Genomic DNA, 18,256 nt, shown 5'->3' with positions numbered 1-18,256 from the left:
AGAAAATCTTTTTTCCGGAACTTTGAAAGTAAAGTGAGTGCAGTGTCACGCTGATTTTTGTTGTCTTCGGACAATTCATGCGGAACCCATCTGCCTTTCTTCTGAACCTTTCCCATCGTATGTAAACGTACGGAAATGGTTTGCTGCGTAACGCCAAGCTGTTCTGCAAGCTCCTTTTCAGTTTGCGCAGAGTTTATATCTAGCAGTGCTTGCAATTCGTCCGTTTCAATCTTTTGAGGGCGTCCAGCACGCGGTTCATCTTCAAGACTGAAATCTCCTTGGCGAAATTTTTGATACTATCTTTTACGTGTAGTATGACTTACAACGTTCTCTCCATATGCAGCACAAATCATTGCAGTGGCTTCTGCAGCATTTTTCTTCAAATGAAACGCGAAGTGGATGGAAAATCGAATATACTGTTTTGTTATTGCCATCGTGAATACTACTGATTTTTGAGATTATGTGCATCAAATGCCAAACCGTATGGCATTTTAGAAGGCCAAATGTCAACGCTTTAAAACCGCAAAAGGGCGGGAAGATATATAAAATTTAAATTGTTATTTCGGTTGTATGAAATCTAAAGCTCAGAACTTTTTTGTACACTTAATTTTACAAAGCGTTTTCTATTCGAAACCTCAAATAATAAATACCTTTTTTAAATTTAATAAAATAAAATAAACTTAATTTTTACAAGCATATTTATTTGATATACATATTTACATTTGCACGAGGACGGGGAAAATTCACGCCTTAATCTAACTTAATTTTAAGTAAAATATTACGTCATGTAAAATCGTACGGATAAGAAAGATGATTATCGATAAATCTGCGTTTTAATAAAACCGGAGCACATATTTTTATTCAGTTCGGATTATTACCTCGTGAAACGCGGTGCGACGAATTGTTTTAAATCGCAGATTTATCTTTTCTCTTTTCTCTCTTTCCCTATTTAATAATAAATTATAAATACTGATAAAATTAAGCAGCCGCGAGTTTTCAAAATTTAATTTAATCCTCTTTATTTTACATGTTTCATATTTGCGCCCGTCTGGCGTACATACCTCGTACGCATAAAATTTCGGTCCGCCAGATACAAACCTCGATGAAGCTACCACATCCGTATATTAGGATACAGATTCCTGTATATATGCGAGCAGGTGGTCCCAATGAGTACGAACCGCGTACAGGTAATTTTTTGAGCGACATGACTGACGAACTCTCGAGTTCCTCTCACGAATTCGATATACGAGTTACTTTTATAGAAATAATAGAGAACCGCTTACCATTATGGAGATGAAAGAGGAGATTTTGGATGTGTCCACTTACATCCTCCTCCACGTGTCCAACCGCACGTTGCGTTTCAATTACTTCTCCGGCAATCCAGAGTAAACGCTCGTCGGTAGCGAAATATCCTAATTGATACAGCACCCCTAATATTATATTCGAACATTCGCACGAAAAACGCGTAGATAATTAGCATCGAGCGAAACATTGGATATTTTAGACAAAAATTTGTCCGCGTTTATGCGGATATCCAACCTCGATGCTAACTATACGATTTTTCTAATAATTACACTAGCCATTTTTCACACAAAATATCGCGAACACAAACTTTTAAATCTTACACGACAAAACCGAAGTGAAACACAGAAGAGTTCAACTCGGAAATAGATTTCCAATAGCGCAAGACGTACTATTTACAGAGAAAATCTTTTCCAAAAGAGATTTATAAAAAATTATAGAATTATCCCGTAATTTCGAGGAGAACGAGAAGGTAAGAATGCTATCTCAGCCCAAGTAATAAATCATTTTTCTTGAAAAATTTATATTACTTGTAGCTTGACCCTTCGATTTCACTTTTTTTTATTTACTAACGGCGTATAAACGGCGCCATATATATAGCACATCTAAATAAATAGTTATTTAAATTTAAGGAAAGTTCTCGCTTCTTCAAATTTTGAAACATTTAACAAATTAAACATTAATAAATTTTAAACATTTATAAAATATTTCTTACTTGTACTTCTATTGTATATTTCGATACCTTCTTCTTCTTTTTGAAATAGTTTCTGCATGAGTTTACGATGATTTTTTTCAATTTTCTCATCTAATACCGTGACACGTTCGAATGTAATCGAACCTGTAATATTCGCTTTATTCGAGAAAATTCTTTTCTTGTTGAAAAAAAAAAGCGTAAAATTATAGTTTACTCGAATGTTCAATAATTTATTTATTTAAAATTTTTCTCATCTAACATCCAAGACTCACGCGTGTTCGAACATGATCGAATCTGTAATAATTCTATTATTCGAGAAAAGTTTTTCATTGAAAAAAGCAGAAACAAAGCAAAAAGACGCGTTTCTTCTAAAATCTTCTTTAACTGTATATTATTTATAAAACATATTTTTTTTTGTTTATTTCAAAGGGAGGGGGAGATGCGATATAAGTAGGTAATGTTGTACCGCTGCACTGCTTCATTCGAGTATCGACTTTGAAAATATCCCTCCGAGTTTTCGTTTGTTAAAAATGGACATTTGTTCAAAATTTTCTCATCGAGTAATATGGCTGGACAACAAAAAGCTGCGAATCCCGCTGAACTATTAGGTGTACAAAAAAGTTCTGAGCTTTTTTTGTAAAATTCAATCTTTATTCAAAAACAAACAAAAAAAATATTAATCAGCGAAATATTCCCCGTTTGCATCAACGACCTTTTGTCATCTTTCGGATAGCTTGCGAATTTCTTGATGATAGAAGCTTACCGGTTTCGAAGCGATAAAGTCATCAATGCATTTTCGTATCTCTTCAAATTTCACGAAATGTGTATCAGCCAAATAATGCTGCAGCGACCGAAATAGGTAGTAATCGGAAGGCGCCATATCTGGACTATACGACGCGTGCGGAAGAAGTTCCCAGCCTAACGCAAAGATATGGTCCTGAGTCGCTTTCGCAACATGTGGTTGAGCATTGTCATGAAGCAAGATCACTTTACGACGTCCTTGGCCAGTAAATGGCCTCTTTTCTTCTGCATCGCTCAAATTGATCAATTGTTGTTGGTAGCGGTCTGCCGTGATTGTTTCACCCGATTGTAACAACTCGTAATACAACACATCTTTCCAATCCCACCAGATACAGAGCAAAACCTTCTTGGCGTAGATATTGAGCTTTAGCGTCGATGTCGAAGGTTGACCAGGGTCAATCCATGATTTTCTACGTTTAGGGTTATCATAAAGAATCTACTTTTCATCGCCTGTAATGATTTTGTGTAGAAAATCTTTTTTGCGGAACTTTGAAAGCAAAGTGAGTGCAGTGTCACGCCGACGATTTTTGTTGTCTTCGAACAATTCATGCGGAACCCATCTGCCTTCCTTCTGAACCTTTCCCATCGTATGTAAACGTACGAAAATGGTTTGCTGCGTAACGTCAAGCTGTTCTGCAAGCTCCTTTTCAGTTTGCGCAGAGTTTATATCTAGCAGTGCTTGCAATTCGTCCGTTTCAATCTTTTGAGGGCGTCCAGCACGCGGTTCATCTTCAAGACTGAAATCTCCTTGGCGAAATTTTTGATACTATCTTTTACGTGTAGTATGACTTACAACGTTCTCTCCATATGCAGCACAAATCATTGCAGTGGCTTCTGCAGCATTTTTCTTCAAATGAAACGCGAAGTGGATGGAAAATCGAATATACTGTTTTGTTATTGCCATCGTGAATACTACTGATTTTTGAGATTATGTGCATCAAATGCCAAACCGTATGGCATTTTAGAAGGCCAAATGTCAACGCTTTAAAACCGCAAAAGGGCGGGAAGATATATAAAATTTAAATTGTTATTTCGGTTGTATGAAATCTAAAGCTCAGAACTTTTTTGTACACTTAATTTTACAAAGCGTTTTCTATTCGAAACCTCAAATAATAAATACCTTTTTTAAATTTAATAAAATAAAATAAACTTAATTTTTACAAGCATATTTATTTGATATACATATTTACATTTGCACGAGGACGGGGAAAATTCACGCCTTAATCTAACTTAATTTTAAGTAAAATATTATGTCATGTAAAATCGTACGGATAAGAAAGATGATTATCGATAAATCTGCGTTTTAATAAAACCGGAGCACATATTTTTATTCAGTTCGGATTATTACCTCGTGAAACGCGGTGCGACGAATTGTTTTAAATCGCAGATTTATCTTTTCTCTTTTCTCTCTTTCCCTATTTAATAATAAATTATAAATACTGATAAAATTAAGCAGCCGCGAGTTTTCAAAATTTAATTTAATCCTCTTTATTTTACATGTTTCATATTTGCGCCCGTCTGGCGTACATACCTCGTACGCATAAAATTTCGGTCCGCCAGATACAAACCTCGATGAAGCTACCACATCCGTATATTAGGATACAGATTCCTGTATATATGCGAGCAGGTGGTCCCAATGAGTACGAACCGCGTACAGGTAATTTTTTGAGCGACATGACTGACGAACTCTCGAGTTCCTCTCACGAATTCGATATACGAGTTACTTTTATAGAAATAATAGAGAACCGCTTACCATTATGGAGATGAAAGAGGAGATTTTGGATGTGTCCACTTACATCCTCCTCCACGTGTCCAACCGCACGTTGCGTTTCAATTACTTCTCCGGCAATCCAGAGTAAACGCTCGTCGGTAGCGAAATATCCTAATTGATACAGCACCCCTAATATTATATTCGAACATTCGCACGAAAAACGCGTAGATAATTAGCATCGAGCGAAACATTGGATATTTTAGACAAAAATTTGTCCGCGTTTATGCGGATATCCAACCTCGATGCTAACTATACGATTTTTCTAATAATTACACTAGCCATTTTTCACACAAAATATCGCGAACACAAACTTTTAAATCTTACACGACAAAACCGAAGTGAAACACAGAAGAGTTCAACTCGGAAATAGATTTCCAATAGCGCAAGACGTACTATTTACAGAGAAAATCTTTTCCAAAAGAGATTTATAAAAAATTATAGAATTATCCCGTAATTTCGAGGAGAACGAGAAGGTAAGAATGCTATCTCAGCCCAAGTAATAAATCATTTTTCTTGAAAAATTTATATTACTTGTAGCTTGACCCTTCGATTTCACTTTTTTTTATTTACTAACGGCGTATAAACGGCGCCATATATATAGCACATCTAAATAAATAGTTATTTAAATTTAAGGAAAGTTCTCGCTTCTTCAAATTTTGAAACATTTAACAAATTAAACATTAATAAATTTTAAACATTTATAAAATATTTCTTACTTGTACTTCTATTGTATATTTCGATACCTTCTTCTTCTTTTTGAAATAGTTTCTGCATGAGTTTACGATGATTTTTTTCAATTTTCTCATCTAATACCGTGACACGTTCGAATGTAATCGAACCTGTAATATTCGCTTTATTCGAGAAAATTCTTTTCTTGTTGAAAAAAAAAAGCGTAAAATTATAGTTTACTCGAATGTTCAATAATTTATTTATTTAAAATTTTTCTCATCTAACATCCAAGACTCACGCGTGTTCGAACATGATCGAATCTGTAATAATTCTATTATTCGAGAAAAGTTTTTCATTGAAAAAAGCAGAAACAAAGCAAAAAGACGCGTTTCTTCTAAAATCTTCTTTAACTGTATATTATTTATAAAACATATTTTTTTTTGTTTATTTCAAAGGGAGGGGGAGATGCGATATAAGTAGGTAATGTTGTACCGCTGCACTGCTTCATTCGAGTATCGACTTTGAAAATATCCCTCCGAGTTTTCGTTTGTTAAAAATGGACATTTGTTCAAAATTTTCTCATCGAGTAATATGGCTGGACAACAAAAAGCTGCGAATCCCGCTGAACTATTAGGTGTACAAAAAAGTTCTGAGCTTTTTTTGTAAAATTCAATCTTTATTCAAAAACAAACAAAAAAAATATTAATCAGCGAAATATTCCCCGTTTGCATCAACGACCTTTTGTCATCTTTCGGATAGCTTGCGAATTTCTTGATGATAGAAGCTTACCGGTTTCGAAGCGATAAAGTCATCAATGCATTTTCGTATCTCTTCAAATTTCACGAAATGTGTATCAGCCAAATAATGCTGCAGCGACCGAAATAGGTAGTAATCGGAAGGCGCCATATCTGGACTATACGACGCGTGCGGAAGAAGTTCCCAGCCTAACGCAAAGATATGGTCCTGAGTCGCTTTCGCAACATGTGGTTGAGCATTGTCATGAAGCAAGATCACTTTACGACGTCCTTGGCCAGTAAATGGCCTCTTTTCTTCTGCATCGCTCAAATTGATCAATTGTTGTTGGTAGCGGTCTGCCGTGATTGTTTCACCCGATTGTAACAACTCGTAATACAACACATCTTTCCAATCCCACCAGATACAGAGCAAAACCTTCTTGGCGTAGATATTGAGCTTTAGCGTCGATGTCGAAGGTTGACCAGGGTCAATCCATGATTTTCTACGTTTAGGGTTATCATAAAGAATCTACTTTTCATCGCCTGTAATGATTTTGTGTAGAAAATCTTTTTTGCGGAACTTTGAAAGCAAAGTGAGTGCAGTGTCACGCCGACGATTTTTGTTGTCTTCGAACAATTCATGCGGAACCCATCTGCCTTCCTTCTGAACCTTTCCCATCGTATGTAAACGTACGAAAATGGTTTGCTGCGTAACGTCAAGCTGTTCTGCAAGCTCCTTTTCAGTTTACGCAGAGTTTATATCCAGCAATACTTGCAATTCGTTCGTTTCAATCTTTTGAGGACGTCCAGCACGCGGTTCATCTTCAAAACTGAAATCTCCTTGGCGAAATTTTTGATATCATCTTTTACATGTAGTATGACTTACAGCGTTCTCTCCATATGCAGCACAAATCATTGCAGTGACTTCAGCCGCATTTTTCTTCAGATGAAACGCGAAGTAGATGGAAAATCGAATATGCTCTTTTGTTATTGCCGTCGTGAACACTACTGATTTTTGAGGTTGTGTGCATCAAACGCCAAACCATATGGCATTTTAGAAAGCCAAATATCAACGCTTTAAAACCGCAAAAGGGCGGGAAGATATATAAAATTTAAATTGTTATTTCGGTTGTATGAAATCTAAAGCTCAGAACTTTTTTGTACACTTAATATAATAATAAAAAAAAAGAAAACTATTTTCGAAAAGAATTAGAAAGAACAGAAGGAATAATTTCATAATTCTTTCGCATATCGTCGTCATTAAGATAATTCGTCTGCAAGATAATTCCGGAGTTTCACATGACATTTATTCGGTTTAGAACGACTGCCAATTCATCCAGATCGAAATTTTCTCAGAGCGTTGGAACAAACGCTGCACTCGACGCACTCAGAAACAGACGGCCGAGATTGCGGGAACATGCAGCTGAGACACGTGGTAGGCACGATCTGCGTCTCGCTATCCGTTTTACGCCATCACATGGAATTTCGTACGGATTACGGAGAACCCCTTCTGGTCACTTCTGCGTTGGACCCGTTCTCTCTGCACACGCGATTCTCTAAATTATTGTCGCGCATATTACGCGTCGCCTCTTCTTATGACACTCTTCACCCCGCCCCTTTCAAATCGTTCATTCCTAAATTCCTAAGAATTGTCCAGCGAATAAATTTCAGCGGATAAATGCACTATTTTTATTTTATGATTTTTTTTCTTATTATTCTTCAATTTATATATGATTATTTTTATGTATAATTAATATTATTTGTACATAATTATTATTTGCTTATAATTAATATTAACGTGCATCTATAATCGCGCCGAATTTGTTAGTCCTTTGGTTTTTCTGAATACATGAAAAGAACAGTTTTGCTAAAATATCTAAAAATTTGACAAGATGCAGAAAATAGTTTTCTTGGACCACCAAAAAAATTATAACGTTCAAATTGATTAGTGAATGTTAAAGAATTTGTAGTATTAAGTATCCTATATAATAATTTTAATGATTCGAGGTTACTTTCAGGTCTATATTTGGTCAAATTTTTAGATATTTCAATAAAAACCGTTCTCTCCGTATATTTCTTTTTAATTTTTAGAATTCCTATTTATTTATTTTTTCCTATATATTTATTTTTTCTTTTCTATTTAATTCTTGTATTACGAAATACGCATTATGAATCAATCCTATGATTTCGGCACGGTTTGCTTCTTAGTGAAATGGATTCGATGATAAATTTGTCACATAGCTGGCTGATAACAACGACAATAACGACGTTGCCGTTTTGTCAATCATCGTCGTCCAAAGTGTCACCTATTCTCGACGACTTTATCTATATTTGAATCGCTTTAATCCAAAATCGTCTATACGATATAGCATGAGACGCCAAGAGAGAAGTTGCGGCGATCGCGATAACCCGCGGAATATGAGTCTGCATGACTGGCAGAATAGAAGAGAACGAGTCAAGAAACCAATCGATCGCGTCAGCTTTTTTCTTGCAAATTAGGCATTGCAACTTTCGCGAAATATTCCAACATTATAGATGTATATTTGAAATAAAAATGGTTTTCTATCAGCTGTTACGTCTGAGGTTCTACCTCGGGGAAAGGTAATACTTTCCGTCAGGAGGAGGAGAACTCGGGTGGATGCACCGAACCTTTGTTGCTCTCACAGATCGACGTCGTGAGGTCGATCCGCAAGTCGAACGTGCGTTAAGGGGACAGGAATCGGGTCAGCGTCGGTGACGTTATAACCCTTACCTGCGCCAGCGCTATCGATGGTCCATTTTAGGTCAGAGAACCGAATCTCTTTTACCAGGGATGGACCTCGTGCCCAAATAAGAAGGGAGGGTGTGCGTCACGGCGGGGCCCGACCACGAACCAGTCGTGAAAACTCGTAATTATTTTGCGAAAAAATACCACCTCAGCCAGGAATCGAACCTGGATCTCCTGCTTACCGGGCAGGTATCTTATCCTTTCGACTACCGAGGCATGTGATGATATTTATCGCAAATAAATGTGTTTAGAATAACACGTCAACAATACAATGATACATATATATATATATATTACAATATACATATATACATGTATTCTTTCGAATCCCCACGACCGGTACTCCAGAGAGATGATGGTCCTATTCTCTCGATGGATACAGGTCGTGCGATCCTCAGGGAGCCGTGAACGGTTCGGGGTCAAGTTTTTGGTAAATAAATCGAGACGGAATTCGAGTTAACTATGATTTAATAATAATAAAAAAAAAAGAAAATACAATATGTTAATTCGCAAATTTTGCTGTGTACATTTGAATGTAGAAGTACTGGTTACAAAAAATTTTATACATAAAATTTCAAATGATAATTAACAAAACAAAAAAATCTGGTATTTATATATTGTTCCAATTGGGGCAAAAAATTGGTGATCGCGAGCATATCGATGGGATCGGATTGCAGGTGTGGCGGGGGATTAGGGTAAGTGCTGCGGAAAGCCTTTATTGGAACAAGGTAGGAAGAGGGTCACGGGAAATGTACATGGGGATGGTATCGTTATCTTGATGTCTTGAGATTTGATCCCAAAACTGGCTGTCGGGTTTAAATTTTCTTTTAATAAAAAAGATTCCAGGAGGTGGATGGGTGGGAGAGCGGGGAAATTGACGGACGAGATCATAGAACTTCTCCACGTCGAAGTTCTCTGGAGTACATTGCTTCTCGAAATCTGCCACGGAGCGGAGGGCGGTGGCGTATTGTTGTAAAGAGATGTTAGCGAGTCTCGGTTCTATGTCTATTAACTGCTCCGCAAATTCCTCGGCGTGTCCGGTTTCGCGACGAATCCGTTTATTCAGCTTCTTCCGACGGTGTCGCAATGTTTCGTTGGGTTGTTTGGGATGGCTTTCGTTTGGTTCACTATGTAAATATAAGAGTTAGATGAGAGGGAGTGTGAGGTGAGAGTAGAACGAAAAAAAAAATATTTGAGGAATCGTGATAAGGCAGCTTCACCGAATCAATCGGCGGCTTGCCAGGTTGGAATGTTGTGGAATCGGGGGAGGCAACTTCACCGAGTCAATCGGCGGCTTGCCAATTTAGAATGTTGGAGTGTTTTAAGAAAACAATTATGTCGAGATCGCGAACCAAACAGCCAGTCTACCGCGGGAAAGAGTGATAAAAATGGACTTATTTTTGTTGTGGCGCTGGTGATGGACGAGAGGTGTGGTGCCTAGGCTGGATCGTGGATTGAATCACACGAAATTGAAAGAATCGCGCACAGATTCTAACTGAGAAAATAAATTTTTGCGATAAGCTCGGATGGTCCCGTCCGTGAAGGCGTGGAGTGATACAGCCAGTTCAGCTAGTTAGTACAGCCAGTCTCATTAGTACAGCCAGTTCAGCCAAAATAACAGACCTAAGGTCTTTTTACTGATCGTTATTTGATCATCATGCACGTTATATACTTTACAAGCGTAAAAATTATTAGTAACAGAGTTGCAAATAGAATAAGAACAATTTCTTCAAATATGTTCCAAAAATAAGAGAGAATTGTGTAATATATCGTCGATATCACTAATAATAAATTTGTAATCTATAAAATTGTTTTATCACTTAATACAAATGATTTGACCAATGCTATAATTGCACAAGATATTTTGATTAATTTATTGATAATATGATAACGGTTAGTTTCCTCAAGAAAATTAGTATTCACGATTTTTCGAATTTTGCGACCGTTACAACGTTCTTTTTGAGTAAAAGAAAGTCAGTAAATTTCAAACCGTTTGTTTGCGATGTTTAACGAAAGAAGTAATATTCAGCAAATGAAGTAATATTTAGCAAATTGAACATTATTGAACGAGTATATTTTAGTATTTTATGGATTATAAATTTTATCATAAGTAGCAGTCAGTTAATATCAGTCAAAATGTCAGATAATAACATTCAGTTTACATATTCATGATATTAACATATTCAGTAAAAAATGCTTTCTATTATACATAAAAAATATTTCTACTAAAGATAGATATGGATCATAATTTCTTTCAAAATTTTTTATGCAGAATAGAAAACTAAGAAATGAGTGAAGAGAAAAAATCAATAATGCGAAGAGCATATTGTTTTAACTGAGCTTTGCTTGCGTAAATTTTGTTCTTTCATTACAAACAAAGTTTATATAAATATGAACACCTATTTAATGTACTTTCACATTTCAATAGTTTTATTGAACAAAATATTACATCTACATATAGAGCAATATAATGAATTGTTCATTTGTACAGGCGTACAGAGTTGTTCATAACTGTACAGGTTTCAGCAGCGTAATCGCTTACCTATTAATTGTATTACAACTAAGGCGCTATGAAATTTATTGAGAAGAGTATACAAGTAATTAATGTCGAAACCTATGTAGTTGTGCGCGCCTGTATGAGTACGCTATATAGCCTATCGTACTGTTCTATATGTAGATGTAACATCCATGAAATTATTGAAATGTAAAAGTGCATAAATAATTTCAAATGGCTCCATGTATAACCATATAAATGGGAGTAACTATGACTCTCTTAAGGTGTCGGAGAGTCGTCTCCCGGCCTGATCGTCGCTGTCGTAACGGAGCAGGCATTGTCTGGGGTTATTCTGGACTGTGTACAATAGACCGACAACTCAGTCGGGGCAGGGGTTAACTGGAGTCCTCCGACTTATCCTGAGCTCTCATTGTAGGCGTACGAGACCTTCAGGATATCTCTATTGCGTCTATACTGCAAGTAGCCCGAGGGAGGCTGATGTAGCCTGAGAGTAAGCATGTACTCTCGCCATCCTGAGGAGATGTGCTCTTGCAGCGAAGCTTTGACAGCTGTCCTGGCTTTACGAAGTCCAGTGTAGCGGGCTGAGTATTGTCGTTTGGAATCGTGAATCCTCGCGGCCTGGAAACCGCGTTTACAGATGTCTGTGAGGAGGTTTGACAGATTGGCGTGAAGGTTGGAGGAGAAATAGTTTGGGATTGTGATGCGAATATAGACCTCTAGCTAGGTCCCTAGCCTCTCACATCCAAGTTACACATCTACCTCCTCGTGGTACTCCTGGGTGCTCTGCGCTTGCGTAGAGTAGCTGAATGGTGTTGTGGCGAGCCGGAATTAGTGAGCAGACCATCCGCTTCGGCCCGGTCTATATGCGGGAGTAACCGGACTATCCTAGTGGGTTTAGCGGCCTAGGGAGTCAGGCTCTCTCAGTGCTCTTATTTCCCTTCGGGCGACTTTGGGCCTGGGGTCGGAGTCGGTTACTTGGACTCGGCATGCGGCATACAGCCTCTGCCAGTCAAGTCATGCACCCACCACATTAGTGATCCCGCCTAAGTGGTGTCATGGCGATTGTGCGCCCTAAAGGGCTTGCTTGTGAGCCCATGTGCCCAGCCCATGGTAGGTTGTGGGACCAAGAAAGGGCGGGTTTTCGGGAAGCTCTCGGTTGCCAAGTCGTTTGCATCCCCACACGCAGTCAAAAATGAAGTGAAGAATGAAGAATGAGGTATGAAAATGGATCCTCACGCCCGGGTTCTCGGATGGGCACTGCGTGTTAGTTTGCGAGCGAGTGGTGCCCCCGTGAGTGCCGGGGAGTCTAGCGGCGCCATTAGGCGCACGCCGGACACTGCACCAGCGACTGGATTGGTCACCCAAACCATATATATATATATATATATATATATGAGACCATATTCCATATAGTTATACATGGAGCCATTTGAAATTATTTATGCACTTTTACATTTCAATAATTTTATATATATATATATATATATATATATATATATATATATAGTATTCGTTGGTCATTAATGTATTTTTTGCTAAATAATGTGATGACCCTCACTACGGGTTGCTCTCTCTCTCTCTCTCTCTCTCTCTCTCTATATATATATATATATATATATATATATATATATATATAGAGAGAGAGAGAGAGAGAGAGAGAGAGAGAGCAACCCGTAGTGAGGGTCATCACATTATTTAGCAAAAAATACATTAATGACCAACGAATACTTTATTATTTAATTATATTCTACGGTATCTATATATTTCATACATTTATACATTTCAGCACTTAAAGTGCACTAATTCCAAAATTGCACCCATTAACTGCATAAATTTGCATTTTCTATATTTCATGTTTCTATTACATTCGTTATAAATTTAATTAATTTTTTATTAGTTTCTCCATTTCTGTCTTTTATATTAGGCAACAAAGAAAGACAGAAAATTATTGGACTCCTTAGACGAAGAGGAAATTACATATTTAACACGGATCCTTCATATAATAACGAAGAATTGTTAGTTTGTAGAAGACCGACTAAATCTAGGAAAAGGACTGCATGTGATTTTATATGTTGTGCTGCATGTAAAGGATTTTTCACCAAAAATAACATACGTCATCATTTTAAAGAGTGCACACACACAAGACAGTCGGCCGATCTGTCAAAGTACTTGGGAGAAAAGTTCAAGGTCGAATTCATGAATGTGCAAATTTCATTTTAAGAAATATTGTATTTCCAGTATTAAGAGAAAATGATATAATTAGATTGATTAGATATGATGAACTATTAATCATTTACGGAAATAAAATCTCGTTTGAGATTACTAGGACGATTTCTACCCTACGAAAAGTTAATAAAAATATGATAGATTTTTTCAATCTTTATCATCCATCAAAATATGATGATTGTATTACAGCTGTAAATGAAGTAGCAGGTTTTAAATCAAATACAAAAATCTACACAGCTCCTTCTATTGTTTCAAGACTTGGTACTCTTTTAAAGCAGATAGGAAATTTAAATATTGCTGAATGCATCAAACGAAATAATTGGGATGAAAGGAAGAATACAGAAAATTTTCTAAAATTACTGCAAGAAGATTTTAGTGTAACTGTAAATAAAAGAAAAATGTACATGTAATACATGTTGAAGAATCGATATTACAAGCTAAACGTTATCAATTACAAGAGTTACCATTATTAGACGATATTAAATTATTACATAACTTTTTGCAAACCAATAGACGTTCAGCGTTTCAACGACTCAGTGATGAATTTACGTATGGTGCCTGGCGACAGTTAGCACAATTTACTTTAATATCCGTTCAAGTATTTAATAGACGAAGAGCCGGGGAAATAGAACAAATATCTATTAATGATTACAGACATCAAAAAGAAGATATAAATGAGAAAACAAATCAGAAAAGAAAACAGATTTATACACGTTTTTATCTGATGAAGCTCGAGAAGTATGTACCTAACTTTATGTATATGTTTACATATAATTCGTATATTTTGTATAAAAAATTATAAAAGATTCAAAGTTATTAACGTTAGTTATTAGCGTTAGTTATTAGCATTATTAAGGATAAGACAAATATAACTAATCGCAAATAATACAAATTTCTAAATATATATCACAGGGTGGCATAAAAACAGTATAATTAATGATTATCCACGATATAAATGAAAATAATTACAAATAAATTTAAAATAAAGTGAGTGATTTAAAACATTATTGTAAGATTGATTTTAATATAAGATTTTCGATATTACGATTTTGAATTCTTAGTTAAATACAATACAGTAATCATGGCACAATAAAAGATATTATTCGTTAAAAATATTGATGTTGAAAGCTATTTTTTCAAAATAATGTTTTGTGTGATATAATTTTATAAATAATTTATAATATACATATAGACCTCTTGTTTTTATTTACTAAATCATGATTCATACTTAATGCCAATATGTATTTAGACAACGCACAATTTAACAATTGTTTATTAAAATTAAAATTAATACTATTATTAAATTTAATTATTATCTAAAAGCAAATTTAGAAAAGTCGTTTTGCCGGCTTTATTAATGTATACTAATGTATACTAATGTATATTAATATACATTAATATTTTCAAGGTGTACATATTATAAAATTAAAAAATAACGTATTATAAAAATTTATATAAATAATAAACTCTATTAAATATTTCAGATAGCTAAGAAATACGTAAGATTTCTCATTAGAGGAAAGCTTGGGAGATCTGTACCCGTCCTTCTAGATTGTGAAATGAAGAAATGTATAGATTTACTTTTACGATATCGCAAAGAAGAAGAATATACCCGATAAAAATCCATATATTTTTGCTTTATCGGGTTATGATAAAAAACGTTTCAAATATATAAGGGCATGTGATTTATTGCGTCATTATTCTTTAGAATGTGGAGCAAAACTGCCACTCAGATTACGGGGTACAAAACTCCGTAAACATATCGCAACACGGTGCATTACGCTAAATTTATATGACCATGACGTAACAAACTTGGCAAGTTATCTAGGTCATGATAAAAGTATTCATCTGCAACATTACCGTCAGTCTATCACAAATTGAAATTATTAAAATGTCAAAATTACTCAAAATAGCACAAGGCGAAGATCAAGATATTGAACAAGATATTGTAGATGATAATCTGCAGAATAATGCAGAAGACAATAATTTTACACAAAATGAAGAGCTTCGAATGGAAACTCACGATGATGAAAACAATACTGATGATTCTGATACAACTTGTGGAGCAGTGTATGGAAAAAAAAAGGCGTAGTAGTTAGTATATATACTTGTATATTTCTACATACCAAATCTTACAATTATGATTATTATACTATATTATATTATTATTTACGAAATCTCTTGTAATAAATTTTAACTTTTTATAGCATCTCCACATGGTATGACTAAGCGTATAAGATGGACAGAGGAGGAATGTAATATAATAACTACGTCATTTCAACAAGAAATGAAAGAGCGACGTTTATCTTCGGGTAGACAAATGGTTGAAATCAAAATGAAGAACAAATATTTAAACCGCCACACCATTCCTCAAATTCAAAGTTGGATACATAATTAAATTTTTAAAAAATCGAAATCAAAATAATAATGATTAATAGTTTACGGGAAATAATATACGTTCATGACATACATTTTATGTTATGTTTGTGTTAATTTTATACGATTATTAGTTTTTTATAAATTTTATATTAATAATTTTATTTTACACGTTTATTTTATGTTTTTTTTGAATAGTTGTCATATTTATTTTGAATATGTACTCTGGTATAAAAAACATTTTGTATTAATAATATAAAGCATTTTTATTTAAATTTATTAATAATAAATATATAAATTTGAAAATGTTGTTTTCAACCTTATCTATCACAATATTTATTTAATTACATTGTAGTATTTATATATTTACATGTCTTATAGTCCTATTTTTGAAACCACTTGCTTTTCAATTATCAACAATATCTTTATTAGACAACATTATAGCTTCAATTATATTTTTGTTTTTATTTTTATACATATTTTTATAGATTCAGATTACAAATACAGCTCAGATTAAATACAAATATCGGATCTTTTACTCTTTATTTTCCGAAAGTGTACAGAAAAAGAGGACATAAGACTGCTTTCTCGCTCTATCAATTCGAAACTCGATTTTAGTCAGAAGGCATATCTAATAGATAATATATCCAGTAGAAGGTATATCCTTATAAGATCTATAATATCACCTATGTATAAATTATAGTCTTGTTTTTTATGAAATTATCAAAATAATTGATTTTGATTGATGACGTTTATAGAAAATCTTTTCCAAAGACATCATGAATGAATTATAAGACGTTTTAAAAATGTCAAAACAATATCTTTCTAATAGTTTTTTAAGTGAATAAAATTCTGTATAGATGCATAAAGTGATATCATAAATCTTATAATACTGGGTATACCTTCTGACCAAAATTAAGTTTCGAATTGATAGAGCAAGAGAGCAGTGTCTTATGTCTTCTTTTTCTGTACACTTCCAGAAAATGAAGAGTAGAAAATACGACGCGATAGCCAAACCTGGAAAGACAAATTATGCGCAGTCTGCTATAAATTTCTGATGCTAGAAAGGCAAGAGATTGTAAACGAACTTTGTAATATCTGACAATGTCACCAAATTGCTGTTAGAAACTTGACAGAATCTGTTAACATTCTATGTCAACAGATTGGCAGCAGAAAACGAGCAAACCATGCAATTTGTCAGATTGTCGATAGAAAGCGAGTAGGACCTGTGCACAATAGGGTGTGCTCGACTTTTGCTGCCAGTTGGCACAGAATATCAACAGAATGTAAACAAGAACACAGTCTGCTAACATTTTCTAATCAAATCTGTTAATTTGTCAACATTTTGCTAACATTTTGTTGACTGGGGATACATCTATCTCTTTAAGGGAAAAGTTTCTATATATTACAAGATATATGCATGTCTTGAACTTATCTATGAAATATGTTTATTAAAAAAGCAAAAGATTTATATCTCATATACATTTGTATTTAATCTGAACAGTATTTGTAATCTGAATATCTATAAAAGAACAAAAATACAATTAAAGCTATATTATTGTGTAATAAAAATATTATTGACAAAACGCAAATGATTTCAATACAAAAGAATCAAAAGAGACATGTGAAAATATTGAAAGATATAGATTCGGAAAAAATTAACGGAGACCGACTGGATTTGAACTCGGGATCCCTCGTCTACCAATCCGACACTTAGTCTGCACGACCACGACGGCTCCTCTCTGTTAGCTGTTTATATTCCGAATCTCTTTCATGACCTTACGGTCGTCTAATTCTTACAGCTCGGCCATTCTGGTATTACATTCGTCCCGAATGTATCGAGTCTTCCTCTATCGGACTTTTATCCGAAACTTGGAGCTTCTGCTCCCGACTTCGATCACTTCTTGAACGACCGACACGACTTTGGAGTACTACTCCGCGACTTTTTCCGTTCACTTTTGAACGACCGACACGACATTGGAGTACTACTCCCCGACTTTTTCCGTTCACTTTTGAACGATCGACCTGTCAGGTAACATAGGCTGTATCTCTTCTCTGAGATAATATAGGCTGAATCCCACTTCTGAGATTGAAAGATATCTATTAGATTCGGAAAAAATTAACGGAGATCGACTGGATTTGAACTCGAGATCCTTCGTCTACCAATCCGACACTTAGTCTGCACGACCACGACGGCTCCTCTCTGTTAGCTGTTTATATTCCAAATCTCTTTCATGACCGCTTACGGTCGTCTAATTCTTACAATATATAAATACTATAATGTTATTATATAAATATTATAACAGGTGAAGTTGAAAATAATAATACTTTCAAACTTATATACTTATTATAAATTTATTATTTATAAATTATAATATAAATGCAAAATGCTTTTTATACC

At 34.9% G+C, this 18,256-nt stretch overlaps 2 pseudogenes; both read left to right on the top strand.

Annotated features, from left to right (window-relative positions):
* The first annotated feature begins 13,086 nt into the window (after positions 1 to 13,086).
* On the top strand, positions 13,087 to 14,229 carry LOC148936855 (uncharacterized; annotated as a pseudogene).
* A 788-nt stretch (positions 14,230 to 15,017) lies between these two features.
* Positions 15,018 to 16,731, top strand: LOC148936854 (uncharacterized; annotated as a pseudogene).
* The last annotated feature ends 1,525 nt before the right edge of the window (positions 16,732 to 18,256 follow it).

This window comes from Pogonomyrmex barbatus, unplaced genomic scaffold (genome assembly GCF_055798465.1).
Source record: "Pogonomyrmex barbatus isolate J1 unplaced genomic scaffold, ASM5579846v1 scaffold2, whole genome shotgun sequence".
NCBI lineage: Eukaryota > Metazoa > Arthropoda > Insecta > Hymenoptera > Formicidae > Pogonomyrmex > Pogonomyrmex barbatus.
The sequence above is the reverse complement of the archived record's forward strand: the minus strand, read 5'-3'. Positions and strand labels throughout refer to the sequence as shown.